Source organism: Rhipicephalus microplus, unplaced genomic scaffold (genome assembly GCF_043290135.1).
Source record: "Rhipicephalus microplus isolate Deutch F79 unplaced genomic scaffold, USDA_Rmic scaffold_62, whole genome shotgun sequence".
NCBI lineage: Eukaryota > Metazoa > Arthropoda > Arachnida > Ixodida > Ixodidae > Rhipicephalus > Rhipicephalus microplus.
In genome coordinates, this window is record NW_027464635.1 from 1,599,408 (window position 1) to 1,618,128 (window position 18,721).

At 46.0% G+C, this 18,721-nt stretch overlaps 20 non-coding genes across 20 annotated transcripts; all 20 read right to left on the reverse strand.

Annotated features, from left to right (window-relative positions):
- Positions 1-824: 824 nt before the first annotated feature.
- Positions 825-898, reverse strand: TRNAT-AGU (transfer RNA threonine (anticodon AGU)). The gene has a single exon. It is a non-coding gene; the product is annotated as a tRNA-Thr (tRNA).
- Positions 899-1,338: 440 nt separating this feature from the next.
- Positions 1,339-1,412, reverse strand: TRNAA-AGC (transfer RNA alanine (anticodon AGC)). The gene has a single exon. It is a non-coding gene; the product is annotated as a tRNA-Ala (tRNA).
- Positions 1,413-1,849: 437 nt separating this feature from the next.
- Positions 1,850-1,923, reverse strand: TRNAA-AGC (transfer RNA alanine (anticodon AGC)). Its single transcript has one exon. It is a non-coding gene; the product is annotated as a tRNA-Ala (tRNA).
- A 940-nt stretch (positions 1,924-2,863) lies between these two features.
- TRNAT-AGU (transfer RNA threonine (anticodon AGU)) lies at positions 2,864-2,937 on the reverse strand. Its single transcript has one exon. It is a non-coding gene; the product is annotated as a tRNA-Thr (tRNA).
- Positions 2,938-3,378: 441 nt separating this feature from the next.
- Positions 3,379-3,452, reverse strand: TRNAA-AGC (transfer RNA alanine (anticodon AGC)). The gene has a single exon. It is a non-coding gene; the product is annotated as a tRNA-Ala (tRNA).
- Positions 3,453-4,226: 774 nt separating this feature from the next.
- On the reverse strand, positions 4,227-4,300 carry TRNAT-AGU (transfer RNA threonine (anticodon AGU)). Its single transcript has one exon. It is a non-coding gene; the product is annotated as a tRNA-Thr (tRNA).
- Positions 4,301-6,064: 1,764 nt separating this feature from the next.
- Positions 6,065-6,138, reverse strand: TRNAA-AGC (transfer RNA alanine (anticodon AGC)). Its single transcript has one exon. It is a non-coding gene; the product is annotated as a tRNA-Ala (tRNA).
- A 605-nt stretch (positions 6,139-6,743) lies between these two features.
- Positions 6,744-6,817, reverse strand: TRNAT-AGU (transfer RNA threonine (anticodon AGU)). The gene has a single exon. It is a non-coding gene; the product is annotated as a tRNA-Thr (tRNA).
- A 611-nt stretch (positions 6,818-7,428) lies between these two features.
- TRNAA-AGC (transfer RNA alanine (anticodon AGC)) lies at positions 7,429-7,502 on the reverse strand. Its single transcript has one exon. It is a non-coding gene; the product is annotated as a tRNA-Ala (tRNA).
- Positions 7,503-8,442: 940 nt separating this feature from the next.
- Positions 8,443-8,516, reverse strand: TRNAT-AGU (transfer RNA threonine (anticodon AGU)). The gene has a single exon. It is a non-coding gene; the product is annotated as a tRNA-Thr (tRNA).
- Positions 8,517-8,955: 439 nt separating this feature from the next.
- TRNAA-AGC (transfer RNA alanine (anticodon AGC)) lies at positions 8,956-9,029 on the reverse strand. Its single transcript has one exon. It is a non-coding gene; the product is annotated as a tRNA-Ala (tRNA).
- Positions 9,030-12,457: 3,428 nt separating this feature from the next.
- Positions 12,458-12,530, reverse strand: TRNAA-AGC (transfer RNA alanine (anticodon AGC)). Its single transcript has one exon. It is a non-coding gene; the product is annotated as a tRNA-Ala (tRNA).
- Positions 12,531-13,472: 942 nt separating this feature from the next.
- On the reverse strand, positions 13,473-13,546 carry TRNAT-AGU (transfer RNA threonine (anticodon AGU)). Its single transcript has one exon. It is a non-coding gene; the product is annotated as a tRNA-Thr (tRNA).
- A 432-nt stretch (positions 13,547-13,978) lies between these two features.
- Positions 13,979-14,052, reverse strand: TRNAT-AGU (transfer RNA threonine (anticodon AGU)). Its single transcript has one exon. It is a non-coding gene; the product is annotated as a tRNA-Thr (tRNA).
- Positions 14,053-14,488: 436 nt separating this feature from the next.
- Positions 14,489-14,562, reverse strand: TRNAA-AGC (transfer RNA alanine (anticodon AGC)). The gene has a single exon. It is a non-coding gene; the product is annotated as a tRNA-Ala (tRNA).
- A 941-nt stretch (positions 14,563-15,503) lies between these two features.
- TRNAT-AGU (transfer RNA threonine (anticodon AGU)) lies at positions 15,504-15,577 on the reverse strand. Its single transcript has one exon. It is a non-coding gene; the product is annotated as a tRNA-Thr (tRNA).
- A 942-nt stretch (positions 15,578-16,519) lies between these two features.
- TRNAA-AGC (transfer RNA alanine (anticodon AGC)) lies at positions 16,520-16,593 on the reverse strand. The gene has a single exon. It is a non-coding gene; the product is annotated as a tRNA-Ala (tRNA).
- A 941-nt stretch (positions 16,594-17,534) lies between these two features.
- Positions 17,535-17,608, reverse strand: TRNAT-AGU (transfer RNA threonine (anticodon AGU)). The gene has a single exon. It is a non-coding gene; the product is annotated as a tRNA-Thr (tRNA).
- A 432-nt stretch (positions 17,609-18,040) lies between these two features.
- TRNAT-AGU (transfer RNA threonine (anticodon AGU)) lies at positions 18,041-18,114 on the reverse strand. The gene has a single exon. It is a non-coding gene; the product is annotated as a tRNA-Thr (tRNA).
- Positions 18,115-18,549: 435 nt separating this feature from the next.
- On the reverse strand, positions 18,550-18,623 carry TRNAA-AGC (transfer RNA alanine (anticodon AGC)). The gene has a single exon. It is a non-coding gene; the product is annotated as a tRNA-Ala (tRNA).
- Positions 18,624-18,721: the final 98 nt, after the last annotated feature.

Genomic DNA, 18,721 nt, shown 5'->3' on the forward strand with positions numbered 1-18,721 from the left:
TCACGCTTTTCCTTTTACTAGACAGGCGCTTTAACTAACTAAGCCACGGCGCCTGTGCAGCGTCTTGTTCAGACAGTGACACCATCAGAAGCATTTAGAACTAAACTTTAAAAACAAAAAACTAGACAGACGTTTGTCTTGACTCTCGTGGCACCGGTGAGATTCGAATTAATGATCTCCTGTTTACTAGACATGCGCTTTAACCAACTAAGCCACGGCGCCTGCGCAGCGTCTTGTTCAGGCAGTGACACCATCAGAAGTATTTCGAACTAAACTTCGAAAACAAAAAACTAGAGAACCGTTTGTCTTGACTCTTGAGGCACCAGTGAGATTCGAACTCACGATCTCCTGTTTACTAGACAGGCGCTTTAACTAACTAAGGCACGGCGCCTGCGCAGCGCCTTGTTCAGTCAGTGACACCATCAGAAGTATTTCGAACAAAACTTCGAAAACAAAAAACTAGAGAACCGTTTGTCTTGACTCTCGAGGCACCGGTGAGATTCGAACCCACGATTTCCTGTTTACTAGACAGGCGCTTTAACTAACTAAGCCACGGCGCCTGCCCAGTGCCTTGTTCACTCAGTGACACTATCAGAGGTACTTCGAACAAAACTTCGAAAACAAAAAACTTCAGAGACGTTTGTCTTGACTCTCGAGGCACAGGTGAGATTCAAACTATCGATCTTCCTTTCACTAGACATGCGCTTTAACTAACTAAGCCACAGTGCCTACGCAGCGTCTTGTTCAGGCAGTGACACCATCAGAATTATTTCGAACTAAACTTCGACAACAAAAAACTGGAGAGACGTTTGTCTTGACTCTCGAGGCACCGGTAAGATTCGAACTCATGACCTCCTGTTTACTAGACAGGCGCTTTAACCAACTAAGCCACGGCGCCTGCGCAGCGTCTTGTTCAGGCAGTGACACCATCAGAAGTAATTCGAACTGAACTTCGAAAACAAAAAAAACTAGAGAGACGTTTGTCTTGACTCTCGAGGCACCAGTGAGATTCGAACTCACGATCTGCTGTTTACTAGACAGGCGCTTTAACCAACTAAGCCACGGCACTTGTGCAGCGTCTTGTTCAGGCAGTGACAGCATCAGAAGTATTTCGAACTAAACTTCGAAAACAAAAAAAACTAGACAGAGGTTAGTCTTGACTCTCGAGGCACCGGTGAGATTCGAACTCACGATCTCCGGTTTACTAGACAGGAAATTTAACCAAATAAGCCACGGCGTCTGCGCAGCGTCTTGTTCAGGCAGTGACACCATTGGAAGTATTTCGAACAATACTTCGAAAACAAAAAAAATCAGAAGAGACGTTAGTCTTGACTCTCGAGGCACCGGTGAGATTCGAACTCACGATCTCCTGTTTGCTAGATAGGCGCTTTAACCAACTAAGCCAAGGCGCCTGCGCAGCGTCTTGTTCAGGCAGTGACACCATCAGAAATATTTCGAACTAAACTTCGAAAACAAAAAACTTGAGAGACGTTTGTCTTGACTCTCGAGGCACAGGTGAGATTCGAACTCACGCTTTTCCTTTTACTAGACAGGCGCTTTAACTAACTAAGCCACGGCGCCTGTGCAGCGTCTTGTTCAGACAGTGACACCATCAGAAGCATTTAGAACTAAACTTTAAAAACAAAAAACTAGACAGACGTTTGTCTTGACTCTCGTGGCACCGGTGAGACTCGAACTAATGATCTCCTGTTTACTAGACATGCGCTTTAACCAACTAAGCCACGGCGCCTGCGCAGCATCTTGTTCAGGCAGTGACACCATTGGAAGTATTTCGAACAATACTTCGAAAACAAAAAAAAATCAGAAGAGACGTTAGTCTTGACTCTCGAGGCACCGGTGAGATTCGAACTCACGATCTCCTGTTTGCTAGACAGGCGCTTTAACCAACTAAGCCAAGGCGCCTGCGCAGCGTCTTGTTCAGGCAGTGACACCATCAGAAATATTTCGAACTAAACTTCGAAAACAAAAAAATTGAGAGACGTTTGTCTTGACTCTCGAGGCACAGGTGAGATTCGAACTCACGCTTTTCCTTTTACTAGACAGGCGCTTTAACTAACTAAGCCACGGCGCCTGTGCAGCGTCTTGTTCAGACAGTGACACCATCAGAAGCATTTAGAACTAAACTTTAAAAACAAAAAACTAGACAGACGTTTGTCTTGACTCTCGTGGCACCGGTGAGATTCGAATTAATGATCTCCTGTTTACTAGACATGCGCTTTAACCAACTAAGCCACGGCGCCTGCGCAGCGTCTTGTTCAGGCAGTGACACCATCAGAAGTATTTCGAACTAAACTTCGAAAACAAAAAACTAGAGAACCGTTTGTCTTGACTCTTGAGGCACCAGTGAGATTCGAACTCACGATCTCCTGTTTACTAGACAGGCGCTTTAACTAACTAAGGCACGGCGCCTGCGCAGCGCCTTGTTCAGTCAGTGACACCATCAGAAGTATTTCGAACAAAACTTCGAAAACAAAAAACTAGAGAACCGTTTGTCTTGACTCTCGAGGCACCGGTGAGATTCGAACCCACGATTTCCTGTTTACTAGACAGGCGCTTTAACTAACTAAGCCACGGCGCCTGCCCAGTGCCTTGTTCACTCAGTGACACTATCAGAGGTACTTCGAACAAAACTTCGAAAACAAAAAACTTCAGAGACGTTTGTCTTGACTCTCGAGGCACAGGTGAGATTCAAACTATCGATCTTCCTTTCACTAGACAGGCGCTTTAACTAACTAAGCCACAGTGCCTACGCAGCGTCTTGTTCAGGCAGTGACACCATCAGAATTATTTCGAACTAAACTTCGACAACAAAAAACTGGAGAGACGTTTGTCTTGACTCTCGAGGCACCGGTAAGATTCGAACTCATGACCTCCTGTTTACTAGACAGGCGCTTTAACCAACTAAGCCACGGCGCCTGCGCAGCGTCTTGTTCAGGCAGTGACACCATCAGAAGTAATTCGAACTGAACTTCGAAAACAAAAAAAACTAGAGAGACGTTTGTCTTGACTCTCGAGGCACCAGTGAGATTCGAACTCACGATCTGCTGTTTACTAGACAGGCGCTTTAACCAACTAAGCCACGGCACTTGTGCAGCGTCTTGTTCAGGCAGTGACAGCATCAGAAGTATTTCGAACTAAACTTCGAAAACAAAAAAAACTAGACAGAGGTTAGTCTTGACTCTCGAGGCACCGGTGAGATTCGAACTCACGATCTCCGGTTTACTAGACAGGAAATTTAACCAAATAAGCCACGGCGTCTGCGCAGCGTCTTGTTCAGGCAGTGACACCATTGGAAGTATTTCGAACAATACTTCGAAAACAAAAAAAAATCAGAAGAGACGTTAGTCTTGACTCTCGAGGCACCGGTGAGATTCGAACTCACGATCTCCTGTTTGCTAGACAGGCGCTTTAACCAACTAAGCCAAGGCGCCTGCGCAGCGTCTTGTTCAGGCAGTGACACCATCAGAAATATTTCGAACTAAACTTCGAAAACAAAAAACTTGAGAGACGTTTGTCTTGACTCTCGAGGCACAGGTGAGATTCGAACTCACGCTTTTCCTTTTACTAGACAGGCGCTTTAACTAACTAAGCCACGGCGCCTGTGCAGCGTCTTGTTCAGACAGTGACACCATCAGAAGCATTTAGAACTAAACTTTAAAAACAAAAAACTAGACAGACGTTTGTCTTGACTCTCGTGGCACCGGTGAGACTCGAACTAATGATCTCCTGTTTACTAGACATGCGCTTTAACCAACTAAGCCACGGCGCCTGCGCAGCATCTTGTTCAGGCAGTGACACCATCAGAAGTATTTTGAACTAAACTTCGAAAACAAAAAACTAGAGAGACGTTAGTCTTGACTCCCGAGGCACCGGTGAGATTCGAACTCACGATCTGCTGTTTACTAGGCAGGCGCTTTAACCAACTAAGCCACGGCGCTTGTGCAGCGTCTTGTTCAGGCAGGGACAGCATCAGAAGTATTTCGAACTAAACTTCGAAAACAAAAAAAAACTGGAGAGAGGTTTGTCTTGACCCTCGAGGCACCGGTGAGATTCGAACTCACGATCTCCTGTTTACTAGACAGGCGCTTTAAGCAACTAAGCCACGGCGCTTGTGCAGCGTCTTGTTCAGGCAGTGACACCATCAGAAGTATTTCGAACTAAACTTCGAAAACAAAAAACTAGAGAGAGGTTTGTCTTGACTCTCGAGGCACCGGTGAGATTCGAACTCACGATCTCCTGTTAACTAGACAGGCGCTTTAACCAACTAAGCCACGGCGCCTGCGCAGCGTCTTGTTCAGGCAGTTACACCATCAGAAGCGTTTAGAACTAAACTTCGAAAACAAAAAACTAGACAGACGTTTGTCTTGACTCTCGTGGCACCGGTGAGATTCGAATCAATGATCTCCTGTTTACTAGACATGCGCTTTAACCAACTAAGCCACGGCGCCTGCGCAGCGTCTTGTTCAGGCAGTGACACCATCAGAAGTATTTCGAACTAAACTTCGAAAACAAAAAACTAGAGAACCGTTTGTCTTGACTCTTGAGGCACCGGTGAGATTCGAACTCACGATCTCCTGTTTACTAGACAGGCGCTTTAACTAACTAAGGCACGGCGCCTGCGCAGCGCCTTGTTCAGTCAGTGACACCATCAGAAGTATTTCGAACAAAACTTCGAAAACAAAAAACTAGAGAACCGTTTGTCTTGACTCTCGAGGCACCGGTGAGATTCGAACCCACGATTTCCTGTTTACTAGACAGGCGCTTTAACTAACTAAGCCACGGCGCCTGCCCAGCGCCTTGTTCAGTCAGTGACACTATCAGAAGTACTTCGAACAAAACTTCGAAAACAAAAAACTTCAGAGACGTTTGTCTTGACTCTCGAGGCACAGGTGAGATTCAAACTATCGATCTTCCTTTCACTAGACAGGCGCTTTAACTAACTAAGCCACAGTGCCTACGCAGCGTCTTGTTCAGGCAGTGACACCATCAGAATTATTTCGAACTAAACTTCGACAACAAAAAACTGGAGAGACGTTTGTCTTGACTCTCGAGGCACAGGTGAGATTCGAACTCACGCTTTTCCTTTTACTAGACAGGCGCTTTAACTAACTAAGCCACAGCACTTGCGCAGCGTCTCGTTCAGGCAGTGACACCATCAGAATTATTTCGAACTAAACTTCGAAAACAAAAAACTAGAGAGACGTTTGTCTTGACTCTCGAGGCACCAGTGAGATTCGAACTCATGATCTCCTGTTTACTAGAAAGGCGCTTTAACCAACTAAGCCACGGCGCCTGCGCGGCGTCTTGTTCAGGCAGTGACACCATCAGAAAAATTTCGAAATAAACTACGAAAACAAAAAGTAGAGAGACGTTTGTCTTGACTCTCGAGGCACTGGTGAGATTCGAACTCACGATCTCCAGTTTACTAGACAGGCGCTTTAACCAAATAAGCCACGGCGCCTGCGCAGCGTCTTGTTCAGGCAATGACACCATTAGAAGTATTTTGAACAATACTTCGAAAACAAAAAAAAACTAGAGAGCCGTTAGTCTTGATTCTCGAGGCACCGGGGAGATTCGAACTAATGATCTCCTGTTTACTAGACATGCGCTTTAACCAACTAAGCCACGGCGCCTGCGCAGCATCTTGTTCAGGCAGTGACACCATCAGAAGTATTTCGAACTAAGCTTCGAAAACAAAAAACTAGAGAGACGTTCTTGACTCTCGAGGCACCGGTGAGATTCGAACTCGCGATCTCCTGTTTACTAGACAGGCGCTTGTGCAGCGTCTTGTTCAGGCAGTGACACCATCAGAAGTACTTCGAAATAAACTTCGAAAACAAAAAACTAGAGAGAAGTTTGTCTTGACTCTCGAGGCACCGGTGAGATTCGAACTCACGATCTCCGGTTTACTAGACAGGAAATTTAACCAAATAAGCCACGGCGTCTGCGCAGCGTCTTGTTCAGGCAGTGACACCATTGGAAGTATTTCGAACAATACTTCGAAAACAAAAAAAATCAGAAGAGACGTTAGTCTTGACTCTCGAGGCACCGGTGAGATTCGAACTCACGATCTCTTGTTTGCTAGACAGGCGCTTTAACCAACTAAGCCACGGCGCCTGTGCAGCGTCTTGTTCAGGCAGTGACACCATCAGAAGCATTTAGAACTAAACTTTAAAAACAAAAAACTAGACAGACGTTTGTCTTGACTCTCGTGGCACCGGTGAGATTCGAACTAATGATCTCCTGTTTACTAGACATGCGCTTTAACCAACTAAGCCACGGCGCCTGCGCAGCATCTTGTTCAGGCAGTGACACCATCAGAAGTATTTCGAACTAAACTTCGAAAACAAAAAACTAGAGAGACGTTAGTCTTGACTCCCGAGGCACCGGTGAGATTCGAACTCACGATCTGCTGTTTACTAGACAGGCGCTTTAACCAACTAAGCCACGGCGCTTGTGCAGCGTCTTGTTCAGGCAGGGATAGCATCAGAAGTATTTCGAACTAAACTTCGAAAACAAAAAAAAACTGGAGAGAGGTTTCTCTTGACCCTCGAGGCACCGGTGAGATTCGAACTCACGATCTCCTGTTTACTAGACAGGCGCTTTAAGCAACTAAGCCACGGCGCTTGTGCAGCGTCTTGTTCAGGCAGTGACACCATCAGAAGTATTTCGAACTAAACTTCGAAAACAAAAAACTAGAGAGAGGTTTGTCTTGACTCTCGAGGCACCGGTGAGATTCGAACTCACGATCTCCTGTTAACTAGACAGGCGCTTTAACCGACTAAGCCACGGCGCCTGCGCAGCGTCTTGTTCAGGCAGTGACACCATCAGAAGCATTTAGAACTAAACTTCGAAAACAAAAAACTAGACAGACGTTTGTCTTGACTCTCGTGGCACCGGTGAGATTCGAACTCACGATCTGCTGTGTACTAGACAGGCGCTTTAACCAACTAAGCCACGGCGCTTGTGCAGCGTCTTGTTCAGGCAGGGACAGCATCAGAAGTATTTCGAACTAAACTTCGAAAACAAAAAAAAAAACTGGAGAGAGGTTTCTCTTGACCCTCGAGGCACCGGTGAGATTCGAACTCACGATCTCCTGTTTACTAGACAGGCGCTTTAAGCAACTAAGCCACGGCGCTTGTGCAGCGTCTTGTTCAGGCAGTGACACCATCAGAAGTATTTCGAACTAAACTTCGAAAACAAAAAACTAGAGAGAGGTTTGTCTTGACTCTCGAGGCACCGGTGAGATTCGAACTCACGATCTGCTGTTTACTAGACAGGCGCTTTAACCAAATAGGCCACGGCGTCTGCGCAGCGTCTTGTTCAGGCAGTGACACCTTTGGAAGTATTTCGAACAATACTTCGAAAACAAAAAAAAATCAGAAGAGACGTTAGTCTTGACTCTCGAGGCACCGGTGAGATTCGAACTCACGATCTCCTGTTTGCTAGACAGGCGCTTTAACCAACTAAGCCAAGGCGCCTGCGCAGCGTCTTGTTCAGGCAGTGACACCAACAGAAATATTTCGAACTAAACTTCGAAAACAAAAAACTTGAGAGACGTTTGTCTTGACTCTCGAGGCACAGGTGAGATTCGAACTCACGCTTTTCCTTTTACTAGACAGGCGCTTTAACTAACTAAGCCACGGCGCCTGTGCAGCGTCTTGTTCAGACAGTGACACCATCAGAAGCATTTAGAACTAAACTTTAAAAACAAAAAACTAGACAGACGTTTGTCTTGACTCTCGTGGCACCGGTGAGATTCGAATTAATGATCTCCTGTTTACTAGACATGCGCTTTAACCAACTAAGCCACGGCGCCTGCGCAGCGTCTTGTTCAGGCAGTGACACCATCAGAAGTATTTCGAACTAAACTTCGAAAACAAAAAACTAGAGAACCGTTTGTCTTGACTCTTGAGGCACCAGTGAGATTCGAACTCACGATCTCCTGTTTACTAGACAGGCGCTTTAACTAACTAAGGCACGGCGCCTGCGCAGCGCCTTGTTCAGTCAGTGACACCATCAGAAGTATTTCGAACAAAACTTCGAAAACAAAAAACTAGAGAACCGTTTGTCTTGACTCTCGAGGCACCGGTGAGATTCGAACCCACGATTTCCTGTTTACTAGACAGGCGCTTTAACTAACTAAGCCACGGCGCCTGCCCAGCGCCTTGTTCAGTCAGTGACACTATCAGAGGTACTTCGAACAAAACTTCGAAAACAAAAAACTTCAGAGACGTTTGTCTTGACTCTCGAGGCACAGGTGAGATTCAAACTATCGATCTTCCTTTCACCAGACAGGCGCTTTAACTAACTAAGCCACAGTGCCTACGCAGCGTCTTGTTCAGGCAGTGACACCATCAGAATTATTTCGAACTAAACTTCGAACACAAAAAACTGGAGAGACGTTTGTCTTGACTCTCGAGGCACCGGTAAGATTCGAACTCATGTCCTCCTGTTTACTAGACAGGCGCTTTAACCAACTAAGCCACGGCGCCTGCGCAGCGTCTTGTTCAGGCAGTGACACCATCAGAAGTAATTCGAACTGAACTTCGAAAACAAAAAAAACTAGAGAGACGTTTGTCTTGACTTTCGAGGCACCAGTGAGATTCGAACTCACGATCTGCTGTTTACTAGACAGGCGCTTTAACCAACTAAGCCACGGCACTTGTGCAGCGTCTTGTTCAGGCAGTGACAGCATCAGAAGTATTTCGAACTAAACTTCGAAAACAAAAAAAACTAGACAGAGGTTAGTCTTGACTCTCGAGGCACCGGTGAGATTCGAACTCACGATCTCCGGTTTACTAGACAGGAAATTTAACCAAATAAGCCACGGCGTCTGCGCAGCGTCTTGTTCAGGCAGTGACACCATTGGAAGTATTTCGAACAATACTTCGAAAACAAAAAAATCAGAAGAGACGTTAGTCTTGACTCTCGAGGCACCGGTGAGATTCGAACTCACGATCTCCTGTTTGCTAGACAGGCGCTTTAACCAACTAAGCCAAGGCGCCTGCGCAGCGTCTTGTTCAGGCAGTGACACCATCAGAAATATTTCGAACTAAACTTCGAAAACAAAAAACTTGAGAGACGTTTGTCTTGACTCTCGAGGCACAGGTGAGATTCGAACTCACGCTTTTCCTTTTACTAGACAGGCGCTTTAACTAACTAAGCCACGGCGCCTGTGCAGCGTCTTGTTCAGACAGTGACACCATCAGAAGCATTTAGAACTAAACTTTAAAAACAAAAAACTAGACAGACGTTTGTCTTGACTCTCGTGGCACCGGTGAGATTCGAACTAATGATCTCCTGTTTACTAGACATGCGCTTTAACCAACTAAGCCACGGCGCCTTCGCAGCATCTTGTTCAGGCAGTGACACCATCAGAAGTATTTCGAACTAAACTTCGAAAACAAAAAACTAGAGAGACGTTAGTCTTGACTCCCGAGGCACCGGTGAGATTCGAACTCACGATCTGCTGTTTACTAGGCAGGCGCTTTAACCAACTAAGCCACGGCGCTTGTGCAGCGTCTTGTTCAGGCAGGGACAGCATCAGAAGTATTTCGAACTAAACTTCGAAAACAAAAAAACTGGAGAGAGGTTTGTCTTGACTATTGAGGCACCGGTGAGATTCGAACTCACGATCTCCTGTTTACTAGAGAGGCGCTTTAACTAACTAAGGCACGGCGCCTGCGCAGCGCCTTGTTCAGTCAGTGACACCATCAGAAGTATTTCGAACAAAACTTCGAAAACAAAAAACTAGAGAACCGTTTGTCTTGACTCTCGAGGCACCGGTGAGATTCGAACCCACGATTTCCTGTTTACTAGACAGGCGCTTTAACTAACTAAGCCACGGCGCCTGCCCAGCGCCTTGTTCAGTCAGTGACACTATCAGAAGTACTTCGAACAAAACTTTGAAAACAAAAAACTTCAGAGACGTTTGTCTTGACTCTCGAGGCACAGGTGAGATTCAAACTATCGATCTTCCTTTCACTAGACAGGCGCTTTAACTAACTAAGCCACAGTGCCTACGCAGCGTCTTGTTCAGGCAGTGACACCATCAGAATTATTTCGAACTAAACTTCGGCAACAAAAAACTGGAGAGACGTTTGTCTTGACTCTCGAGGCACAGGTGAGATTCGAACTCACGCTTTTCCTTTTACTAGACAGGCGCTTTAACTAACTAAGCCACAGCACCTGCGCAGCGTCTCGTTCAGGCAGTGACACCATCAGAATTATTTCGAACTAAACTTCGAAAACAAAAAACTAGAGAGACGTTTGTCTTGACTCTCGAGGCACCAGTGAGCATCGAACTCATGATCTCCTGTTTACTAGAAAGGCGCTTTAACCAACTAAGCCACGGCGCCTGCGCGGCGTCTTGTTCAGGCAGTGACACCATCAGAAAAATTTCGAAATAAACTACGAAAACAAAAAGTAGAGAGACGTTTGTCTTGACTCTCGAGGCACCGGTGAGATTCGAACTCACGATTTCCTGTTTACTAGACAGGCGCTTTAACTAACTAAGCCACGGCGCCTGCCCAGCGCCTTGTTCAGTCAGTGACACTATCAGAAGTACTTCGAACAAAACTTTGAAAACAAAAAACTTCAGAGACGTTTGTCTTGACTCTCGAGGCACAGGTGAGATTCAAACTATCGATCTTCCTTTCACTAGACAGGCGCTTTAACTAACTAAGCCACAGTGCCTACGCAGCGTCTTGTTCAGGCAGTGACACCATCAGAATTATTTCGAACTAAACTTCGACAACAAAAAACTGGAGAGACGTTTGTCTTGACTCTCGAGGCACAGGTGAGATTCGAACTCACGCTTTTCCTTTTACTAGACAGGCGCTTTAACTAACTAAGCCACAGCACCTGCGCAGCGTCTCGTTCAGGCAGTGACACCATCAGAATTATTTCGAACTAAACTTCGAAAACAAAAAACTAGAGAGACGTTTGTCTTGACTCTCGAGGCACCAGTGAGATTCGAACTCATGATCTCCTGTTTACTAGAAAGGCGCTTTAACCAACTAAGCCACGGCGCCTGCGCGGCGTCTTGTTCAGGCAGTGACACCATCAGAAAAATTTCGAAATAAACTACGAAAACAAAAACTAGAGAACCGTTTGTCTTGACTCTCGAGGCACCGGTGAGATTCGAACCCACGATTTCCTGTTTACTAGACAGGCGCTTTAACTAACTAAGCCACGGCGCCTGCCCAGCGCCTTGTTCAGTCAGTGACACTATCAGAAGTACTTCGAACAAAACTTTGAAAACAAAAAACTTCAGAGACGTTTGTCTTGACTCTCGAGGCACAGGTGAGATTCAAACTATCGATCTTCCTTTCACTAGACAGGCGCTTTAACTAACTAAGCCACAGTGCCTACGCAGCGTCTTGTTCAGGCAGTGACACCATCAGAATTATTTCGAACTAAACTTCGACAACAAAAAACTGGAGAGACGTTTGTCTTGACTCTCGAGGCACAGGTGAGATTCGAACTCACGCTTTTCCTTTTACTAGACAGGCGCTTTAACTAACTAAGCCACAGCACCTGCGCAGCGTCTCGTTCAGGCAGTGACACCATCAGAATTATTTCGAACTAAACTTCGAAAACAAAAAACTAGAGAGACGTTTGTCTTGACTCTCGAGGCACCAGTGAGATTCGAACTCATGATCTCCTGTTTACTAGAAAGGCGCTTTAACCAACTAAGCCACGGCGCCTGCGCGGCGTCTTGTTCAGGCAGTGACACCATCAGAAAAATTTCGAAATAAACTACGAAAACAAAAAGTAGAGAGACGTTTGTCTTGACTCTCGAGGCACCGGTGAGATTCGAACTCACGATCTCCAGTTTACTAGACAGGCGCTTTAACCAAATAAGCCACGGCGCCTGCGCAGCGTCTTGTTCAGGCAATGACACCATTAGAAGTATTTTGAACAATACTTCGAAAACAAAAAAAAACTAGAGAGCCGTTAGTCTTGATTCTCGAGGCACCGGGGAGATTCGAACTAATGATCTCCTGTTTACTAGACATGCGCTTTAACCAACTAAGCCACGGCGCCTGCACAGCATCTTGTTCAGGCAGTGACACCATCAGAAGTATTTCGAACTAAGCTTCGAAAACAAAAAAACTAGAGAGACGTTAGTCTTGACTCCCGAGGCACCGGTGAGATTCGAACTCACGATCTGCTGTTTACTTGACAGGCGCTTTAACCAACTAAGCCACGGCGCTTGTGCAGCGTCTTGTTCAGGCAGGGACAGCATCAGAAGTATTTCGAACTAAACTTCGAAAACAAAAAAAAACTGGAGAGAGGTTTGTCTTGACTCTCGAGGCACCGGTGAGATTCGAACTCGCGATCTCCTGTTTACTAGACAGGCGCTTGTGCAGCGTCTTGTTCAGGCAGTGACACCATCAGAAGTACTTCGAAATAAACTTCGAAAACAAAAAACTACCGGTGAGATTCGAACTCACGATCTCCTGTTTGCTAGACAGGCGCTTTAACCAACTAAGCCAAGGCGCCTGCGCAGCGTCTTGTTCAGGCAGTGACACCATCAGAAGTATTTCGAACTAATCATCGAAAACAAAGAACTAGAGAGACGTTTGTCTTGACTCTCGAGGCACAGGTGAGATTCGAACTCACGCTTTTCCTTTTACTAGACAGGCGCTTTAACTAACTAAGCCACAGCGCCTGCGCAGCGTCTTGTTCAGGCAGTGACACCATCAGAATTATTTCGAACTAAACATCGAAAACAAAAAACAAGAGAGACGTTTGTCTTGACTCTCGAGGCACCGATAAGATTCGAACTCATGACCTCCTGTTTACTAGACAGGCGCTTTAACCAAATAAGCCACGGCGCCTGCGCAGCGCCTTGTTCAGTCAGTGACACTATCAGAAGTACTTCGAACGAAACTTCGAAAACAAAAAACTTCAGAGACGTTTGTCTTGACTTTCGAGGCACAGGTGAGATTCAAACTATCGACCTTCCTTTCCCTAGACAGGCGCTTTAACTAACTAAGCCACAGCGCCTACGCAGCGTCTTGTTCAGGCATTGACACAATCAGAATTATTTCGAACTAAACTTCGACAACAAAAAACTGGAGAGACGTTTGTCTTGACTCTCGAGGCACCGGTGAGATTCGAACTCACGATCTCCGGTTTACATGACAGGCGCTTTAACTAACTAAGCCACGGCGCCTGCGCAGCGTCTTGTTCAGACAGTGACACCATCAGAAGTATTTCGAACTGAACTTCGAAAACAAAAAACTACAGAGACGTTTGTCTTGACTCTCGAGGCACCGGTGAGATTCGAACTCACGATCTGCTGTTTACTAGACAGGCTCTTTAACCAACTAAGCCACGGCGCTTCTGCAGAGTCTTGTTCAGGAAGTGACACCATCAGAAGTATTTCGAACTAAACTTCGAAAACAAAAAAACTAGAGAGAGGTTTGTCTTGACTCTCGAGGCACCGGTGAGATTCGAACTCACGATCTCCTGTTTACTAGACAGGCGCTTTAACTAACTAAGCCACGGCGCCTGCGCAGCGTTTTGTTCAGGCAGTGACACCATCAGAAGTATTTCGAACTAAACTTCGAAAACAAAAGTACTGAAAGTTGGGCGAGTTCGTACTCGATCATGACTTCATTGCGCAAACACGTACACGGACACAAGGAAAAGAGGCAAACAACACGAGCGCCCGTGTTGTTCGCCTCTTTTCCTTGTGTCCGTGTACGTGTTTGCGCAAAGAAGTCATGAATGTTCGAAAACAAAAAACTAGAGAGACGTTAGTCTTGACTCCCGAGGCACCGGTGAGATTCAAACTCACGATCTCCTGTTTACTAGACAGGCGCGTTAACTAACTAATCCACGGCGCCTGCGCAGCGTCTTGTTCAGGCAGTGACACCATCAGAAGTATTTGGAACTAAACTTCGAAAACAAAAAACTAGAGATACGTTTGTCTTGACTCTCGAGGAACCGGTGAGATTCGAACTCATGATCTCCTGCTTACTAGACAGGCGCTTTAACCAACTAAGCCACGGCTCCTGCGCAGCGTCTTGTTCAGGAAGTGACGCGATCAGAAGTATTTCGAACTAAACTTCGAAAACAAAAACTAGAGAGATGTTTGTCTTGACTCTCGAGGCACCTGTGAGATTCAAACTCATGATCTCCTGTTTACTAGACAGGCGCTTTAACCAACTAGGCCACGGCGCCTGCGCAGCGTCTTGTTCAGGCAGTGACACCATCAGAAGTACTTCGAAATAAACTTCGAAAACAAAAAACTAGAGAGAAGTTTGTCTTGACTCTCGAGGCACCGGTGAGATTCGAACTCACGATCTCCGGTTTACTAGACAGGAAATTTAACCAAATAAGCGACGGCGTCTGCGCAGCGTCTTGTTCAGGCAGTGACACCATTGGAAGTATTTCGAACAATACTTCGAAAACAAAAAAAAATCAGAAGAGACGTTAGTCTTGACTCTCGAGGCACCGGTGAGATTCGAACTCACGATCTCCTGTTTGCTAGACAGGCGCTTTAACCAACTAAGCCAAGGCGCCTGCGCAGCGTCTTGTTCAGGCAGTGACACCATCAGAAATATTTCGAACTAAACTTCGAAAACAAAAAACTTGAGAGACGTTTGTCTTGACTCTCGAGGCACAGGTGAGATTCGAACTCACGCTTTTCCTTTTACTAGACAGGCGCTTTAAATAACTAAGCCACAGCGCCTGCGCAGCGTCTTGTTCAGGCAGTGACACCATCAGAATTATTTCGAACTAAACTTCGAAAACAAAAAACAAGAGAGACGTTTGTCTTGACTCTCGAGGCACCGATAAGATTCGAACTCATGACCTCCTGTTTACTAGACAGGCGCTTTAACCAAATAAGCCACGGCGCCTGCGCAGCGCCTTGTTCAGTCAGTGACACTATCAGAAGTACTTCGAACGAAACTTCGAAAACAAAAAACTTCAGAGACGTTTGTCTTGACTTTCGAGGCACAGGTGAGATTCAAACTATCGATCTTCCTTTCACTAGACAGGCGCTTTAACTAACTAAGCCACAGCGCCTATGCAGCGTCTTGTTCAGGCATTGACACAATCAGAATTATTTCGAACTAAACTTCGACAACAAAAAACTGGAGAGACGTTTGTCTTGACTCTCGAGGCACCGGTGAGATTCGAACTCACGATCTCCGGTTTACATGACAGGCGCTTTAACTAACTAAGCCACGGCGCCTGCGCAGCGTCTTGTTCAGACAGTGACACCATCAGAAGTATTTCGAACTGAACTTCGAAAACAAAAAACTACAGAGACGTTTGTCTTGACTCTCGAGGCACCGGTGAGATTCGAACTCACGATCTGCTGTTTACTAGACAGGCTCTTTAACCAACTAAGCCACGGCGCTTCTGCAGAGTCTTGTTCAGGAAGTGACACCATCAGAAGTATTTCGAACTAAACTTCGAAAACAAAAAAACTAGAGAGAGGTTTGTCTTGACTCTCGAGGCACCGGTGAGATTCGAACTCACGATCTCCTGTTTACTAGACAGGCGCTTTAACTAACTAAGCCACGGCGCCTGCGCAGCGTTTTGTTCAGGCAGTGACACCATCAGAAGTATTTCGAACTAAACTTCGAAAACAAAAGTACTGAAAGTTGGGCGAGTTCGTACTCGATCATGACTTCATTGCGCAAACACGTACACGGACACAAGGAAAAGAGGCAAACAACACGAGCGCCCGTGTTGTTCGCCTCTTTTCCTTGTGTCCGTGTACGTGTTTGCGCAAAGAAGTCATGAATGTTCGAAAACAAAAAACTAGAGAGACGTTAGTCTTGACTCCCGAGGCACCGGTGAGATTTAAACTCACGATCTCCTGTTTACTAGACAGGCGCGTTAACTAACTAATCCACGGCGCCTGCGCAGCGTCTTGTTCAGGCAGTGACACCATCAGAAGTATTTGGAACTAAACTTCGAAAACAAAAAACTAGAGATACGTTTGTCTTGACTCTCGAGGCACCGGTGAGATTCGAACTCATGATCTCCTGCTTACTAGACAGGCGCTTTAACCAACTAAGCCACGGCTCCTGCGTAGCGTCTTGTTCAGGAAGTGACGCGATCAGAAGTATTTCGAACTAAACTTCGAAAACAAAAAACTAGAGAGATGTTTGTCTTGACTCTCGAGGCACCTGTGAGATTCAAACTCATGATCTCCTGTTTACTAGACAGGCGCTTTAACCAACTAGGCCACGGCGCCTGCGCAGCGTCTTGTTCAGGCAGTGACACCATCAGAAGTACTTCGAAATAAACTTCGAAAACAAAAAACTAGAGAGAAGTTTGTCTTGACTCTCGAGGCACCGGTGAGATTCGAACTCACGATCTCCGGTTTACTAGACAGGAAATTTAACCAAATAAGCGACGGCGTCTGCGCAGCGTCTTGTTCAGGCAGTGACACCATTGGAAGTATTTCGAACAATACTTCGAAAACAAAAAAAATCAGAAGAGACGTTAGTCTTGACTCTCGAGGCACCGGTGAGATTCGAACTCACGATCTCCTGTTTGCTAGACAGGCGCTTTAACCAACTAAGCCAAGGCGCCTGCGCAGCGTCTTGTTCAGGCAGTGACACCATCAGAAGTATTTCGAACTAATCATCGAAAACAAAGAACTAGAGAGACGTTTGTCTTGACTCTCGAGGCACAGGTGAGATTCGAACTCACGCTTTTCCTTTTACTAGACAGGCGCTTTAACTAACTAAGCCACAGCGCCTGCGCAGCGTCTTGTTCAGGCAGTGACACCATCAGAATTATTTCGAACTAAACTTCGAAAACAAAAAACAAGAGAGACGTTTGTCTTGACTCTCGAGGCACCGATAAGATTCGAACTCATGACCTCCTGTTTACTAGACAGGCGCTTTAACCAAATAAGCCACGGCGCCTGCGCAGCGCCTTGTTCAGTCAGTGACACTATCAGAAGTACTTCGAACGAAACTTCGAAAACAAAAAACTTCAGAGACGTTTGTCTTGACTTTCGAGGCACAGGTGAGATTCAAACTATCGATCTTCCTTTCCCTAGACAGGCGCTTTAACTAACTAAGCCACAGCGCCTACGCAGCGTCTTGTTCAGGCATTGACACAATCAGAATTATTTCGAACTAAACTTCGACAACAAAAAACTGGAGAGGCGTTTGTCTTGACTCTCGAGGCACCGGTGAGATTCGAACTCACGATCTCCGGTTTACATGACAGGCGCTTTAACTAACTAAGCCACGGCGCCTGCGCAGCGTCTTGTTCAGACAGTGACACCATCAGAAGTATTTCGAACTGAACTTCGAAAACAAAAAACTACAGAGACGTTTGTCTTGACTCTCGAGGCACCGGTGAGATTCGAACTCACGATCTGCTGTTTACTAGACAGGCTCTTTAACCAACTAAGCCACGGCGCTTCTGCAGAGTCTTGTTCAGGAAGTGACACCATCAGAAGTATTTCGAACTAAACTTCGAAAACAAAAAAACTAGAGAGAGGTTTGTCTTGACTCTCGAGGCACCGGTGAGATTCGAACTCACGATCTCCTGTTTACTAGACAGGCGCTTTAACTAACTAAGCCACGGCGCCTGCGCAGCGTTTTGTTCAGGCAGTGACACCATCAGAAGTATTTCGAACTAAACTTCGAAAACAAAAGTACTGAAAGTTGGGCGAGTTCGTACTCGATCATGACTTCATTGCGCAAACACGTACACGGACACAAGGAAAAGAGGCAAACAACACGAGCGCCCGTGTTGTTCGCCTCTTTTCCTTGTGTCCGTGTACGTGTTTGCGCAAAGAAGTCATGAATGTTCGAAAACAAAAAACTAGAGAGACGTTAGTCTTGACTCCCGAGGCACCGGTGAGATTCAAACTCACGATCTCCTGTTTACTAGACAGGCGCGTTAACTAACTAATCCACGGCGCCTGCGCAGCGTCTTGTTCAGGCAGTGACACCATCAGAAGTATTTGGAACTAAACTTCGAAAACAAAAAACTAGAGATACGTTTGTCTTGACTCTCGAGGAACCGGTGAGATTCGAACTCATGATCTCCTGCTTACTAGACAGGCGCTTTAACCAACTAAGCCACGGCTCCTGCGCAGCGTCTTGTTCAGGAAGTGACGCGATCAGAAGTATTTCGAACTAAACTTCGAAAACAAAAACTAGAGAGATGTTTGTCTTGACTCTCGAGGCACCTGTGAGATTCAAACTCATGATCTCCTGTTTACTAGACAGGCGCTTTAACCAACTAGGCCACGGCGCCTGCGCAGCGTCTTGTTCAGGCAGTGACACCATCAGAAGTACTTCGAAATAAACTTCGAAAACAAAAAACTAGAGAGAAGTTTGTCTTGACTCTCGAGGCACCGGTGAGATTCGAACTCACGATCTCCGGTTTACTAGACAGGAAATTTAACCAAATAAGCGACGGCGTCTGCGCAGCGTCTTGTTCAGGCAGTGACACCATTGGAAGTATTTCGAACAATACTTCGAAAACAAAAAAAATCAGAAGAGACGTTAGTCTTGACTCTCGAGGCACCGGTGAGATTCGAACTCACGATCTCCTGTTTGCTAGACAGGCGCTTTAACCAACTAAGCCAAGGCGCCTGCGCAGCGTCTTGTTCAGGCAGTGACACCATCAGAAGTATTTCGAACTAATCATCGAAAACAAAGAACTAGAGAGACGTTTGTCTTGACTCTCGAGG